We start from the raw sequence: 17828 nt of genomic DNA on the forward strand, positions 1-17828 counted from the left end.
TGGCTCTCGAACTGTGGGAGTGCACTTATTAACAACAACACCACCACACACAGTCCCGGCCGTCCCCGGGGACTTGAACGCTAAAAGCCACTCTGGTTCCCATGAGTGCTCGGCCCACGCAGCCTGCCTGCTGGATTGTGCTGGTTTCTATTGTGACTCTCACTCAACACAATGTCGCTGCAAATAAACCAGAAAGTCGCTGCTTAATCACAGTGTTACAATGATGAAATTACAGTGTCATTACACACACACGCACACCACATCTGAGCAGTTTCTCTGTCTCGGAGATGAATGCTTTAAATGTCAGTCTCTAATCAGGATACAATCAAAAAGGACAGATAGTTACTAATTTTACTTTGTAGTATATTGTCCCGCTACACCCACTGTAACTTCCAAATATAACTTGATACTCTACTCGTTGATGTATGAGAATAAAATCCCAAGAGACAAATCTTTCTGCATCTTAATGAAATACACTGATGTGCAGTTTAGAGCGAGGGAAGCAGGAAAACATCAATCTCCTTCAGGAATCAAGGATGCGCATTCCTTGTAACTAGAAGAAAAGAAAGACAACAAGTGACTCGAGCTGCTTTCAGAGATGCACTGAACTCCTGGTAATCTCCTGAAATCATCCGAAAAGGGCTGGAAGTGAGAACGCAAACGTCTGAGTCCGAGGCTCCGGACAATCTCCAGAGGTTTTTCCTGCCAGGCCCCTCGTAAAACCTCTGGGGAATGTCAGAGAGCCCATGTGAGAGAATACAGCAGAAGCGAGTGGTGATGTTAATGAGGATTCTACGACTGAAATAACACAAATATCTCAGGGTGAAAAAGAGAAGATGCCAAAGAAGATGTTAACTTGGAAAGACAGGGAGATTTGAGAGCTTTTTGGTGATAAGGGTCGACGCCGGTGTTGATGTGCTGTAAACTGAAACACACGGTTTTACGCAGTGGAAATTATACGTCACCTCCTGCCTCCTGCTGCTCGGCCCAGGCGCCACCCCCCAACTGAACGCTCCCCAGATTCTCCTGTTGTGTTAAAATAAAAAGGCAAAATGTCCAGAAAATGTCTGAAAGTCGGAAAAAGAACCAAACACTTCATGAGCAAAAAATCGAACAAACAGCTGACGCATAAAATTCCCACATTCCAGGATGAATCAAGAAAATCCAGATATTTATCAGTAAATGATCGAGAAGAAGATATTGTCTCTCCTGCTGCAAAACTCCAACAGCTAAAGAAAAAGCTCAAGCCTTTATAACTACACATTATAAGGTCAAGCATTTGTGTCAAGGATACACTCATGTGGTGCAGCAGGTCGGATGTGATGCTGATGCCAACTGATAGATAAGAGATAACCGATCACAAACCCGAATCTTTCACTATGCTAATATGAGCCACCAATTATATTCCCTCAGCTACAGTACACAGCTGACACAGTTTTATTTACCACAACAACCCATGACCTCGTGTTATCCTACATGAAAGATCTCAAAATGTGGTGTTGAGATTGTAGATATAGGAGAAATAAAAGAGTGGTTGTGTCAGATCAGAGCTCAGGATCAGCAGAAAGAATCGACGGATAATCAATTATAACAACAATCATCGGTCGCAGCGCCGCTTATCAGGTCTGAAAATAATGCTCACATGTCCCATACGGAAAAAAAACGTTGTCCTCATCGCTTCCTCTGAGGGGATTTCAGTGTTGGGGACATAATCACACTTGTTCTGTGCAGCAATGCATCCTGAAGTTCACCTGTATCTATAGAGTTAAACTATATCCATCATAGACTGTTTATAAAGATGTCAAGTCAAATCATTTAGCTGTGTCTCAATTCGGCGGCCGCATCCTTCTGAGGCGGCATTTGAAGACTGATTGCGTCACAGTGTCGGAACTAGACTGTCCCGATCCTCCAAATGCAGCCGACCAACGCGTCCTTTCACCCCCAACCAAAGGATCCTTCCTGGCCCAACATATCCCATGATTCACTGCGATTCTGTGATAAACTGTTTTTTCAAAGAGGTTATGCAGCAGCGGGGCGAAAACATCCGAAGAATTTATTTTTAAATGAAAGCTCTCAATCCAACAGGTAAAAAAACAACAACCATCTTTTCAATATTTTTAATCAGCTGAAGAACTTTTTGGTCTGTAGCTCTGTTGCTGGGCGACGGCTGTAAGGGCGGGACAAGTTGGTGATGTAATAAGAAGACCTGACGCCGCTGATGAAGGACGCGGCCCCTGAATTGAAGCACGACTCATGACTTCATTTATGGACAGTGGAAGGACGTGGAGACGTGTCCTCCAATGCGTCGTCCATCTTTATATACAGTTTTATGATTAGCACACAGAGGGAATTGGCTGCTCAACACATCTGTATGTATAACACTGGATAGATTACATTCTGTACAGCCTGTTAACTGTGGAGATTAGAGAGTGGTTTAGCCTCTGATGCCCACATCACTCAGCATTGGAAAATGAAAGGCAACAGAAGATATAAACGAAGTTCAGAAAGCTAAAGAGAAAAAAACCCGAAAGAAAAACGTTGGGAAGAAAAGAAGAAAGAGGCAGAAAATAAAGGCCGAGCAGATTAAATGTGCAGGTGATGTGTCCGCAGCTGCAGCCTTTGATTCACTGCAGTTCAAACGCATAGCAGGAGAATCACCTCACTGATGAAAGAACGCCAATGATATCAAACTATCACATCTCAGCTCTGCCGGGCATGAGGCACTGACACACACACACACACAGACCCACACACACACACACACACACAGGAAGGCAGAAGGGAAAATCTCCAGAGTAATGGTGAGAGAATTAAGATATTTATATCAGCAATATAATAACACACACACACACACACACATCCAGTCATTTGGTTTGGAACATAGACGGTGCCTCTCATATCTCTGGTGTTCGGGCCCTGAGGGGCCTGTATCTGGACAGATGAGAAGACAGCGGAGGAAGATGATATGTGGGTAGAGGGAGAGGAAGAAAGCGCTGTCAGGGCTGTCAGAACAGATCAGAAGATAGCGAAGGAGAGAAGACGGAAAGAAAGAAGAGGTGAGGGCACACTGTAGCACACAGTCCCCTTAGTCATGTTTAAGGCCGAGGAGAAAAAAGAGAGAGGCTTTGTTTCTGTCCGCCCAAAGACATTTTCTGTAAATGTTGAAAACGTCACAAAAAAATGCAAAAATGCCACATTGGCAATAACTGGGCTGAAGCGAACAAAAAGGCTTCCTGGAAATAAACCCACAGGGCAAATGGAAAGAGACAAGTTGTTATTGTCCATCATTTTCAAAGAATGTTCCACATTTCATCCTTTCATCCAAATAAAGAACAAAAAAGAGCAACAGTTAAATGTTTAAATGCCGATGCACACGCTGATACCTACACGTGCAGAACAGAAAAGCAACAGGTGTGACATTGTGTGACAAAGCAACACTTCGGGACATTTCTGGGCTCTTTTGAACTGGAGCTGGTGAACCCACGAGACCACACAGATTTTAAAGCGAAGATTTTATATCTAAAGTGTAGCCTTGCTTTAATCCAGACAGGGAAATCATGTCTGATGTCTCTCAACCCTCCATCAGAAGAAAATAAAAAGCAGGAGAAGAAAAAAAAGATAGACCCTTGTTTGAGGATTTCTTCAGTCTCAGCATGACTCTGCTCTAATGACCGAAGCTACTCTCATCTGTGTGGTGTCTGTGCGTGTCTGTCTAACTGTCGGGATCCGGACCGGTCTGTCACCATGGAAACCACAAGGATGCAGCGTTGACAGTCATAGACAGCGGATGGCATGTTATAAAAGACGCCGCAGACATATAGCAAATCATCCTCCCGTGATCAAAGTATTGGAAAAAGTCACAAAACTTGTCCTTGAGAATCTGACGGGACTTTGTTGTGTAGTTGATGAAAAGACGTCTTGCCTCATATCAACACACCCACGCACACGTCTGCTGCTGTCGGAGAAGCAGCAACGCCACAAGAGTTAGTTTGAGGTCAACATGTTGCTCAAGAGCAACGTGACCCGTTTACTTTATGTCTATGCCTTCCTCAAACCAGCAATCCTCCGTTTATGAGTCAAAACCAGCAGCGACGCACACGGGCGCTGATGTAAGCTGGTGCTCAGTTGAATGCCCGACGCCCGAGGCAAAAATAAACCTTAGGCAAAACCTACACAAACCAGAACCTCACCATTGTCGTTCCCTCTTTATGGTTATAGTAGATTGGATAATCTGGAGCCCCACTGTGATTGGTGGTTAGGGTTTGGAGCAAGTGCCTGACAAGGAAATGAAACCACAGATGCTGAGTCGCTCCTGTTGATTCAATCTTACGTCAATGGTGAAGTTTCAATTTAAATCTAGGCCAGACTGAATGCTGGCACACATGGGTGCTCGGCATTGCCACAAATATACAGAGTCGGCGCCTATGGCTCCAGCAACCCAACATTAAACCTCTTCCCAGGAACTCAGAGCCGCAAAAACCAACCACCGGGGCCTCATTTGCTAATCAGCTCTCATGCCATGTACGTATGTTACATAAGATCAAACTTGATGCCCTCTCACATCACTCCAGACGACCTCATTAAAATGCCGTGAACGTGGGTTGCCGTATCTAACGAGGGCAAAAGGTAATAAACTGCACTGTACTACAGACATGATGAGTCAAGCCCAAACTGTTACAAGCCCGTGCGGAGACAGAGGGATAATTTGGATTATGTCCACTTGGTCGAGCAGAGGACAGATAACGGGGGAGACAGCAGAGAGGGGAATAGAAGGTGGCACAGAAAGAAAAAGAGACAGAGAGACGGCTTATGACCTACAAAGGAGGCAAGTGTGTCTCTTATGAATTAGGTTTACATCTGAGTTGTTTTTCCTGTGGCAACTACGAATGAGCGGTTGAATGAATTGTGCTACATCCCCCTGTTGAGTTGCAGGGAGGTGGTCACAATGAATTGTGGATGTTTTTAATAAACACGTCATACGTCATGTTTCAAGTCACTGAACAATGTTTTGCTTTTAAACTGATGTCACAATGTCTCCGTAACTTTAAGATGCTACGCGCACACACAGGCAAATTCATAGTTTCTGCGTTCGTCCCACAATTACATATTTGTTATCTTTCAAGGAGACAGAATTCATGAGAGATGCAACAGCAGCAGAAATGTGGTTTCTTTCCCCAACCTTTAGCACGTCTCTCTTTGAAAGGAGCTGCAAACACACACGTGCAAACACAGAGAAGCGTGCATGTCATGTCAAATATTCCCCAACTGTCAAAAAAGTTTCCAAATTACCATCTGCAAGAGAAGAATCGAGAGCAGAACCACTTGGTGAGGAAGGTTTTGTATGGAATTATCCCTGGTTTATGGCAAATTCGGTCGCACTGAACTCCGCTGTGCTGTAGAGCGCATATACACACACACACACACACACACACACACACAAACACACACACACATAGCCACTAGTGGTCAGACTGGCAGGCAGGAGGGAAGCTCGAGTGTGCTGGGATTTGACCGGTTCACCATATACTGGCAGCCAACAACCCACACACACACACACACACACACACACACACACACACACACGGTCCAGTCCAACCAAAGCTTGTAAGTGTGTGTGTCTGTGTGCATACATGTATGTCTATGTCTTCTATCCATGTGACCTTTTTGTGTGCGTATTTGTGCGCACCACAGGCCTCTGTATCCACATGCGCCGTGTGCGAGCGATTGTGTTACACTGTCCTCTAACTGTGTATGTATGGGAGGAGGGAGTTGAAGACACAATATAAACAATGTAGGGACTCCCTTTGGCTTGTGTTTACTGACCGAGATAAAGGGCGTCATTCCTCTCTCACCACCAACCTACTTCCTCCTCCCGTCCAAGCAGAAAGAGGCAGAGATGCACTTAAGCCTTGGCACCGTCACGACGATCTTATCTTGCCAATAAAGCTTCTTGAATGGATTTAGATTAAACCGAGAGAGGGAGGGTAAAAAAACAAAACAAGACAAGGGCACACTGGTGCAATGGGGTCATTATTTCCCCCTCTGGGAGACACCGCTACCCTCCAGCTTCCCCTCGCCGCCTCCTCCCACATCACATGTTAATGTACTTACAGCCCCGCAAAAACCTTCACTCTGCCCGGAGATGCTGGCTGGCATAACAAACAGGAGCGAAGCCTGAAATAGTTTCTTCCCCCCAATTCCCAAGCTGCACTGGAGGTATTTCCGTGGTAAAGCTAATTCTCAGCATTGGGATCGAAACATTTACCCACATCTCTGTCTTTCTACTTCTCTGTGTCTCTGAGCTTCGCCGGATTAGCGTCAGTCTCTGTCTCCTTGCCGCCTCTCTTTCATGTCTCCTTACTCCTCCCTCCCGCTGTATCTCGTCATTCCTCCATTTTTTTGTGGTAGGCAGTGAGACACATGGTCTACCCACACTGACCAATAAAACAGCAGCTCTTCGCCTCTGTCATCTAGTCAGCCTGCCTGTTATACAGCTCAGGACACTGCGGGGCCAGGACATCCCAGACTGTCTGCTTGTGATGTCACAGGTCTGGATTTGTCTCATTACCTCTCTTGAAAGTCGTCCTCGTCTTTGCTTGCTATTTACTGAATCAGCTGATTCCTCAAACGTCCGTCTGTCTGTCTGTCTAACTGTGGCTTGCATATCTCGAGCATCGTACTTTTAAATGCCCGAGGAAGAGCAATGTCGATTGATGCAACTTGGACATGCGATACATTCAATATTAATTACTATTGATTAACCAGACGACCAGCGTTCTGTAGCAGCAACGGCTGGGCCTCATCATCGTAAATGACGTTGTCCATCACGAAAACAGCACATTCATGACAACAGCGCATTCATGGGTGCATTATGATGATGACAACATACTCTCCAGTTCAGGGTTCTGTGGACTCGAGCTTCACTAAACTTTGAATAAACAGGTGAGCAGCTCTTTGGGCAGCAGCAGTGGCGCAGCTTCATGATTCTGTGTCCTGCAGTCGGTCTCTACTCGCCGCGGCTCAATTACTGCACATCACTTTTACGGTTCCATATTGAAAAGCTGCAACCAGCCTCACCACAGGCCAAACAAACAGCCCATTACAACCCACAACAAGAAGGGTTTAGAACGACCACTGAAACGTCTCACTTCTGTGATTAAAACGCCTCCATACTGCTCCCGTGGTATCATCTAAGTGTCCATAAGCCCCGACATTCATATTCGACTAGAAACGGCGTCATTTACACCATGCTATAGATAGATATTGGATTTGGCTGCAACGCTGTTTACCCCTAAAACTCCAAAAGTGTTTTGTGGACTCAAATACTCCACCTCCCCCCTATCGGCATCGTTGTGAGTAGAAAATGAGTGAATTTTCATTTTTGGGGTGAACTATCCCTTTAAAGTAGCGCAGGCTTCATCCCTGAGAAAAACCCAAGAGAGAAGTAATGAAAAGAGCAGGAGGAGCAACAAGCGGCAATAAAATATTTTTAGCTTCAGACTCATTCATGTCTCAAACCAGGGCCAAGGAGAACCACGCCGCCGTGACTCTGAATGGTACCGTTCGTGAGTTTGTTCCTTCTTTCATCCTTTCTCTTTCTCCCTTGGCCAGTGCCCTGCCACTGGAGGAATGCCTGGTTCCGATTTAGTTGTGATATATATACACTTGTGTGTGTCTGTGTGTGTGTGTGTGTGTGTAGAATCTGGATAAAGAGTGCCAGTGTGGACAACAGAGCACTATCAGCCACTAAATGTGTAGCTGTTAATTCACGGCACACAACACACAAACACACACACAAACACACACGCACACATTCCAGTGTCCACGGACAAGAAGCAGTGACATTCAGTCCCAAGCAGCCAATCAGCGCAGCCACAATGGAGCCAGTCAATGAGCAGCAGAGGACCATGGGACATCCGTGAATCAAAGTGCTGGGCTTGAAGGTGGTGAGAAGAGAGAGGCCATCAGGCACAGTCCCCCTCCCACACACCCATGTATGAATCAGCCCTTTGTGGGCAGGGTTCGATTCCTGACACTGGGTGGCTTTGGATTTCGGGGGAGTCCTCTGTTTATGGGCTTTATTTTGACGACCGCATGCATCTTCCCAGTGAGTTATTATTATCGTCATTTGTATTTCCAGCCCACGTTTAAAAGGGAAATAAGTCATCCTGAGGTGATTCACAGTAAGATTACGCATATCTTTCGACATGTTTCAGTTTTATGTACTCACTATCTCTTGTACTCACTAATAAATAATATCTTAAAGAAGTACTACAGGGCACTAAAAACAAGCAGAGATACAGTAATACTAGTTTTACACAACTACGATCTACTAATCAAAGACATCTCTGTCTGTCTGTGGCTCATTTTACTGCTCATGTTTTTCTTCATCTGACTCACTGGCATTCTTCAGAAAATGATTAAGTGCAGAGCTGATAAACTTTCTATAGACATAGATAAACATAGAGATTAATGACTAAGAGAGCCAAGCTGTAATAAAATGGAATTGCTTTTGAACTACAGAGTTTGGATGGTGTACAAGTAAGACACTTGTCTCAATGAGATGCCAACGATTTTCACTTTTCACAAGGTTAAAGCAAATGTCATAATATATCAGTATCAAGGAAAAGCCTCAAACCAGCTTCAGGCCGCCACCGCAACTATCGAGGTCGTCGACCTAATCCAACCTTTTCCTCTGAGAGAGTCGCCCACTTCATGGTTTACCACAAACCACAGCGTGCGGACACAAAAGGTGAACTTCTTACGACTTAACTTTCGAGTGTCTCCTCGCTGTATCGTTGAGCTCCTACGTTTTCATGCAGGGAAAAAAAGAAAAATCGACTGTCGGCCTCCTAAAATCAAAAACACAGGTCAAAGTTGTTGTCTCCGTTGATTTTATAATAACTGTAATATCTTCCTCTATGGCAAAATGAGATTTGTGATGTGAAGGTTACAAGTGAATACAAATATAAAATGTTATTAAAGTACTATTCAAGCCCAACCACAAGCTGCTTTCTGAAGAGAAGCATTAAATGTAGATTAGCTTTTAGGAGGAAAAGGAGTATATGAGTAAGTGTATATGAAACCCCCCCAATACACACACACACACACACACACACACACACACACACACAGGGGCACACACTTAGTATCAGACTCACACTTTCCCTGTCACGTCTTCATTTTTAGCAGCCGGCAGCGTTACATGGAATATGAGCCGACCACCCACGCACACACACACACACACACACACACACATGCACGCTGCTGGGAAATGTGAATGACTGTGTCACTAAAAGTGCACTGAAGACGGCCCATACAATACTGCCTTGTGCTGCAGTGTTGAGTAACTCACAGCTTTTGCGTGTCCATGTGTGTGTGTGTGTGTGTGTTTGGTTGTGTGTTGTGCAGTGAAGGGCAGGCTGGCACATGTGGGTGCAGAGCGCGACATTAATCACATTCCGAATCAATTATAAAGCCTAAATGTGAGAAGTCCTACAGCAGTCGGTGGTACACAGTTTAATGCCGGCTTGATTACAGACACACCACACCCATACACCAACAGACAGACATACAAACACAGACAGACACAGCAAGACACACACACACACACACACACACAGTTAGGGTGTGGGTATGGTGTAGCTCGTAATTACACATGAGAGAAAGCCAAAAATGAAACATAATTAAAATTTGGGATTCAGCTGGATTCTGGATGTTTGTTTTTGTCCGTTTGTACGTGCACACATATCCACATGTGTTCACACACAGAGGCTGAGTCAAACACAGAGTCAGGGAGTTGTCCTGACTTAACCAAAGAGGTGTGTGTCTGACCATGTCAGCTCCGACACCACCTCTGTCAAGCTGCTGTTGCACAACTGTTTTATTGCCTGAGCTCCTATTGTAAATAGTCCTGCATGTCTGTGCTGGTGTTACATTCACAGATTCAGTATTTTTGCTCCCTTGACTAAAACAGTGGAAACAGGCTATTTGCCACTGAGTGTTGCTTTTGCTGTAAAACAAATTTTTCTATAGATTTTATAGAATAAAGATAGATAGATAGATAGATAGACGGATAGATAGATAGATAGATAGATAGATAGATAGATAGATAGATAGATAGATAGATAAATGGATAGATAGATAGATAGATAGATAGATAGATAGAAAGATGTTTTTATAAGAATTATAAATGATGGAATATCTTGTGTTCTGCCTAATATCTGTTAAACGAATGACTATTTTGTTTCTCTTATAAATACTTGATTGATTTAATGAGATGAGCTGTTGTTGTTTGTTTTTGTGGCTTTGTTTGTTTGTTGTGTCTCACTGTCTCACAGCTAATGCTCATGCTAATGGGGATCCTAATGAAGAAAGAAAGAAAGAGGCAAACCAGTGACTCTTTAGGACATTGTGGTAAATAAACACATCAGGTTCAAATCTTGTCTCGTTTAAAAATCCCATCACCTCATATAAACCTGATCAATTTGTCATATTGGTCTAATTCTCGTGGAGAATCTGATTCCAGAAGTAATACATTATTTTGTGTGTTTGCCCCAAAGCAGATATGACAGGAAAGAAGCAGGGACGCTGTGAGTTCATGATTTGTGACTCAACCCACAGCTCCAGCCTAGTCCTGTCTGAACTAAACCCCCACAACCACATTACATCAGGACACTCCCAGCAAACCGATTCCAGTGGGGTGTTGTTGCTAGGGCACTTGCTGTCCTTGCACACCTATGTGAGAGGTGCATAAAACCCAGATTAATTTTTGCACACCCATACACACACACGCACACAAAGCTGGGGGAACAACAAGCACCTGTGAAAAGACGCACATCTGTGAGGGACGGAGAGAAACCACGGCTCACACCAACACTGCTCCGAAACGGACGCACACACTGTGTCACCCAGTCCGCCCACCCGTCCGCCCACAGAGCAAATCTGCAAGTTCAAAAACACCTAAAAAAACGACCTCCTCCTCCGCAAAGGAAGACGGGCGCGAGGAGAAGCCGTGTCTCTGACAGGGAGATTAACGGTGTTAAAATAAAATGGAAGACAGTTATTAAAAATGCTCCTGCCATTTAAATTGATATCAGTGGCCATTTAACGACAGGAGGAGGAAGTGGTATCTTGTCCTAAACTGTAATTTGAATGGCAGCTCTGGCTCAGATAAGATGATGAGGGCTGATATCCCAAAGAGGGAAAACCACAACCAGCGATGATCACCGGGGGGAAGAATGTAAACCCCCCCACCCCCCCTCCCACCACCACCCCTCTCCTAACGTGTGAATTTACTAATTTCCCCCCTGTGGGTTGAGATTCCTGGATATGTTTACACGTGGAGAACATGTCTGGCCCCCGAGCTACTTTGACATCATGTTTCACGCCAGCGAAGCTTTCTTCTCCATCGGTCTGTCCACGACGAGGAGCGGAACATGCAGGTGGTGACGTAGAAAACGAAGACGTTGGAAAGACACACACACACACACACACACTTGAGTCGCTACCATCCGTTTGTTATTGTTGACCTGAGATGTCCCATGGCAACTGATGAGACTTTTCAATATCATTTTAATTCCTCAGTTATTTTGATACTAATTTGATCGTAAACGTACTATTCTGTGGTCGGAGACTGTTTGTGAACTGAAATCGTGACGATACTTTTCACTGTTTTCAAACCAGGAATCGATTCATCAAGGAAAAAAATTATAATGCGGATCAATTGTGAGAATTGGTGTCAAGAGAATGAAGCATGAATTCTGCATAACCACCATTCACATTCAAACACACACACACACACAAACTTCCACATTCTCCACAGTTCACGCAACAAGGTCTTTGTGTTCTCGCAGGAGTCAGTGTGCTCAGCCAGGCTCGAGTTACAGCAGGCGAAATCCTCTCACTCCTTCTCTCTCACTCCATCTCGGTCTCTCTATCGCTCACACACACACACACACAAACACACACACACACTCGCTTTGAAGCCTCCATCATCTCACAGACACATCTCCTGAACAGGCTGGGGAGCAACCAGAGATTGTGGTTTGTTGCTCTTCTGACGTGTCCTGTCTGACTCATCCCTGTCACTCCCCACTGTGTGAGAGCAGAGGATGACTGGCCACCCAACACAGAAAAGAGAAGCTGCCAAAAAACCCAGGCTTGTCTGCACAGACACGGTGTCCTTCGGCCCTCTGTGCTCGGAAGAGGAAGACGATGAAGCCTCATTTGGAAAATAACGTAAAATAAAAATAGAGCGATGAAGTAATGGGTTGAATCAGCAATGTCCAAACACCCGGCTCTGACAGCAGAGAACCCAGACGGGGATAAATGCACTTGCAGAGTCAGAGGCTTAACTGGGAGGCAGTGGAATGACATGATGAAACAGATAGATGCATGAGAGAGGAAGGAGACATAAATTAGTGTCAGCATCAAAGAGAAGAGAGCGTTCCAACTTACGAGCCCAGTGACACACTTATTAGAGTCGGGGCTGTTTGTGAGGCTTTGAAAGAAAAGAGGATTTCAGGGCTACAGCGGCTTTTACACCGCTCCGAAGTACGGAGGTCATCACGGGTCGTCGTTAACAGAAAAGACATTAAACTGACAGGAGATGTTGCTCCAAGTGTGTGTGTGTGTGTGTGTGTGTGTGTGTGTGTGTGTGTGTGTGTGTGTGTGTGTGTGTGTGTGTGTGTGTGCGCACGCATGCTATGTCTATTTCTAGGAGAATTCCAGAGGGGAGACCCTGTGACTGACCCCCACCTCACAGGATCTGACAAGATATCACCAACTGGACACGCGCATGCACACACACACACACACACACTCAGACATACATAAACACACACATGTGGGATATATGCATGCACACACATGATGGGAGTGTTGAAGGACACACACGCACACCTTCGTACACAGAAGACACACAGCAACGATATACGCTTTAGCATCACAGGTGTGTGTGTGTGTGTGTGTGTGTGTGTGTGTGTGTGTGTGTGTGTGTGTGTGTGTGTGTGTGTGTGTGTGTGTGTGTATATATGTGTGTGTCGGCTGGATCCACCTCTGTTGACTTCTTCATCTTGTTTATTGTGTTTTTAATCTTTGTGTGAATTTCTTCGTCTTGTATAAACCTCATAGGAAAGAATTTCACCAGGCCTTAGTTAAACTGCTTTAAAGTCAAATAACTGCACTATTCACCTCTGTCTGTGCAATTATATGGATAATCTGTTTACACTGTATTCATTATTTCCATTTCCTTTCTATTTTCCATGTATCTCAATAACCTTTGCACTGTTTTGGTTTTGATGCCAGTTTTTGTTTTTCATCTTATATCCTTTTAGTGTTTTATCATTGTAAGTGTTTTTTAGAGCAGGTGCAATATTCAAATCATTGTTATTCTACATTATTATTCCGGTTCTTACACGATATTTGTCCTCGTGTAGTGTTTGTTGTTGTTGTCGGTTGCACGATGTACTTCTCTGCAGCTGCTGTCGCACTTTGGGATAAACATAGACAATAAAGTAGATTTGATTAGATTTGATACTCCTTGTGTTTATGTTGCATGTTTGCTTATTATTCCTTTGCTGGTGTCTATATCTTGACTGTCCTCTGCAGAGCTGTGGGAGCAATAAAGTCTTATATCATATCTTCTATCTCTAATATCTTATCTGTAATATTAGGCACTTTGACACGTTGCTATGATCCTGCATAGTTTGCCAGCTGCACCAAACACGCACTGTAAAAAAAAAATAACAGTGTTGCCAAGTATCCAAACAAACTTGACTTGCAGGAGACTGTATCTGACATCCAGTCCAATAACACACTCAGGAGAAGGAGAGGAGTTTCAAGACCTTTATTCTAAGAGATAAACAGTCACTCACAGGAGGTTGTTTCCTGCACTGATTTGACACAATGTCCAAACTTCCTTTGACACAACAGGAGGAGGACCCCCACCACACACACACACACACGAACACACACACACACACACACACTGGGCTGGCACATGCACACGCACCCCATACGCGCACGGCAGCAGCAGAAAAAAAGCATTGCACACGCACGCCCTTGGTTCATCATCACAGTAAAAACCCTGCAGCTCCGCGGGGACATTTCTTCCCCGCGACGCGCCCACGAATTCCGGCGGAGAAGAGAAGAGAAGACGAGCAGCTCGCGGTAAAGTTTCCAAACACGAGAGGAACAAGAAGAAGAAGCAGCAGAAGAAGAAGAAGAAGAAGACACCATCTCCTACCTTTCGTTTCTCCTCCTCCTCCTCTTCCTCCCTCTTCCTCCTCCAGCCGCTTCCAAACTCTGTCACGACGAAGCTCCGCCGCAGACTGCGAGGCGGAACAGCCGCTGTGGAGGCTCTGTTACCGGGGAGAGAGCGCGGACGTATGCTCCAACATGCAGCTTACTCCCTGTGTGTGAGAGTGTGTGTGAGTGTGTGAGACAGTGTGTGTGTGTGTGTGTGTGGAGGGAATGAGCAGGAGGACCGGGGGAACTCAGGGGGAGTTCCCGTCGAGCAGGGCTGCGGGGCGGGGGCTGGAGCAGAGTGACAGGCTTCACTACAGCTCGTGTGTGTGTATGTGTGTTACTTTTCCCCTCCAGCACACACACACACAAACATGTTGACGAGCACATTATTCTACTGATGCATGAAAGTGTGTTTATTTGTTTATGTGTTGCAGTGGCGGATCTAGGATTGTTCTGAACCCGGGGGGCCCCAATTTGCACAGGGGGGGAATTGTTCACTTCTGTCTGTCCATCGTCTCTCTCTGAGGTTTCTATGTTTACTTCCCTCTGTTAACAGTTATTTTGGTAGTTTTACTCTTGTTGAAGGTTAAGGACAGAGGACGTTGTTAAACCCTATGAGATAAATTGGGATTTGTGAATACGGGCTATACGAATAAAGTTTGATTGATTGATTGATTGAATTATACGTCCAACATCATCGGATATGTTTGGAAAAATCGTTCCATGTTCAAGCACATTGTGTACTTTTGAAAAGGGAGGATAAAAAAACGTTTGTATTTGTAAAAGACTACTGACGGGAGAGAGGCACCTCAGCTTTGACCTGGGATCTCAATGTTCAGGTTATTTTGTACATTTCGCTGTCATTCATTTCATTTGACTTTTCGGATAATATTTGTACATTACATTCATGTAACCTCACTTAAACCTGAATACATCTTCACCCACTGTTTATTTTAAAGCATCACAACATCTTAAAGAGACAAAGGACTGAACATGTTTGGCTTTGCGAAGTTGTTTGGATGTTTCAGTGAAATGTTCTTAACTGTGCTCGGGCCCAAAGTAGAAGTTTGTTGTGCGAACCTCGTTTTAAATAGAATAAACACATGGTCCTGACTCATGGGTATAAACTGTAAAGTATTCTCGAATAAAGACAGGTGTGAAGGACGTACAGCGGGTTCCCGTGGTCTGGGGACGTTTCAGGGGTCAGTTAAGGCGTCGCTCTCCCACCTGTTTATGTCCCTTCTTTCGCTTTCAGAATCTGAAGAAGAATGATGACTACTCGCTCTCATTGTTCTCCCTTAACCTGCATTATAGACATTGTGTTAAATTTTACACTAAATCAACAATAAAATATCTCGGTTCATGGCCCGAGCTGGAATGTGCAGCTTCTCTGGGTCCATGACATGAATAATTTTTAGTGTAGCCTCCAGTGCAAGTGTTCATTACTGAACAATATATAACAACCACAGTCTGAGTGAGATTTATGCCCTGGGCCTCCTTCAGTGATCAATAAATTATACATGATAAAACAGCAGCGCGTGTAGTTTAACTAAACAACTAATATGGTGAAGTGCAAGTACTCGAAATGTGTGTTTCTATGGAGACCAGGTAGTCGGCCGCAGCGTGGACTGCAGATCATGAGACAGTTTGAGTTTACAAAAGTAGACGATAAGATTTTTCTTTTCAGTTGGACGTGAGGCTGCAAATAACGCCCACACAACCACTTCAGGTGGAAGACGCTGCTCTTCTGTTTTTTTTGCGATTCCTCCGTGTTGTTCGTTAAATCTGCCCTGAGGAGACGTGAGCCATCCCCCTGGTCACACATGCATGACCACTGCTATCAAATGGTGGATGGGACTCCGTGTCCTCCATCGATGTTATGAGAGGCAGCGATGACACCGGCGCCACTTGATCATAGACTTTAAACCACAGTTTTAGCAGATGACCCGGGAGGGGGGAAAAACAGCTAAAATGGGATCTGGTCTGTGGTTGCATCGCTGGCGGTGTGAAGTTACCACGCTGATGAGTGAGAGTAAGACCTGCTGATGGACGATGTGCAGTGGATTTAAATTAAAGCACCCCGGCTTTTTACACACACACACACACTCCCCAGAAACACACACCGACTCACACCTAGCATCCCCCTCCAAATCCTGCTGGAATGTGTGTCCTATAACAACATTATCTATCACAAGGCCCACGTCACATGACAAGAGGGGCCTGTTTGTGTGTACATGTGCGTCCACATGTCTCCTGGACGGTACCTTGTTCTGTCCACCAAGTAAAAATAAACACCAACACTCAAGTAACACCCAGCATTAGGAGACGGAGCAGCCAGAGGGATGACGAGAAATCGGCCAAACATTTTAGATCGCTTGCGTAACCGGTGCCCGACGGCAGCAGAGAGCGGAATACAATTTTACCCTGTATCTAATTCTGTTCCCAGATATGTTAGCCGATATTACAGCCGGTGAGGAGCAGCAATAAAGTGAAACCTTAAATTTCATTTCACCTTAAAATTATTTTTATAAGTTATGCATACCCCGAAATCGCAAACGGCATCATGTTACTTCAGCGTTGCCGGCTAATTTTAGCTAGCGTGGTTAGTGTGAGCTAATGGCAAGATTTGAGTGGGCTCAGGACACATTGGAAAATCTTTATTCGTCCCATTTGGCTTCAAACAGAATACAGAGCACTGCTTTGACTGCAGACGTCTTTGAAACCTATGTGTTAAACTTTGGAGGAAATAAAACCAAAATGTGATTCTTCCAAGGCAAAGTGAGAAAAGCAGTTTTTTTGTGATTTGGTGGAACAAACAATTTAAGGCCTTAAGACATTTGTGACTAAATTAAAAGAGGAAACCCACAAACGCAGGTTTGAGTCTTCCCTCTGCTACATGTCTTCCTGCTCTCTCTTCCCACTTCACGCTTACCGTCCAATCAACAAAGGTGAAATGACCTCAAAGAGAGGGTCAGTTCAAACGATGTAACCGTCACTAAAGTGCACACATGTCTCATTGGGTCGTCAACGTTGGAATTTTTGTTCAGCACTACATCCATTAGAGGGAAGCGCAGAGACAAGAGTTTCTAACAACAACAAACACGTACACGGTGGAGGAAGTTGTGATGAAATATCTCCTAAGAAAGAGTTCGTCCCTATGCCAGAGTAAAGTTTCATCGTATAAACTATTGCTGAAACTTCTTCCTTATGTCTGTGGTCATCTCACTTCAACTACTGAAGACACTGCCCCAAAGGTTCCAATGGTACTGCTCCATTTTGTCTGTTTGGTCCTTATATGAAAGTTTTTATAAGACATTCTCATATACGGATGAAATTAAGACGTCTGTTTCCGCTTATGTATCTAACGTTGATCATACATTACAACCAATTGTTACCATCGCACATTTAAACCAATAACCAAATGAAGGCTTAACTTTATTTCATGATGTGTCACTACCTCTGTAAACAACAACCTTTTGAGAGAAAAAATACCTGAGGAGTGGAGTCGCATATTTGTTCCCCCCGAAAAAAGAAACATACATCGACTCAAATTCAAAGACCAGGCCGCTCTGAGCTGG

General features: G+C 44.5%; 1 protein-coding gene across 1 annotated transcript in view; it reads right to left on the minus strand.

Annotated features, from left to right (window-relative positions):
• Positions 1 to 14466, minus strand: part of ppp2r3a (protein phosphatase 2, regulatory subunit B'', alpha) — a 54958-nt gene extending 40492 nt beyond the window's left edge. Inside the window, exon 1 of the mRNA XM_035168594.2 lies at positions 14249 to 14466. The gene's annotated coding sequence lies outside the window, so the exon portion shown is untranslated. The remainder of the gene's footprint in view (positions 1 to 14248) is intronic.
• Between the last annotated feature and the right edge of the window lie 3362 nt (positions 14467 to 17828).

This window comes from Hippoglossus stenolepis, chromosome 10, assembly GCF_022539355.2.
Source record: "Hippoglossus stenolepis isolate QCI-W04-F060 chromosome 10, HSTE1.2, whole genome shotgun sequence".
Taxonomy (NCBI): Eukaryota; Metazoa; Chordata; class Actinopteri; order Pleuronectiformes; family Pleuronectidae; genus Hippoglossus; species Hippoglossus stenolepis.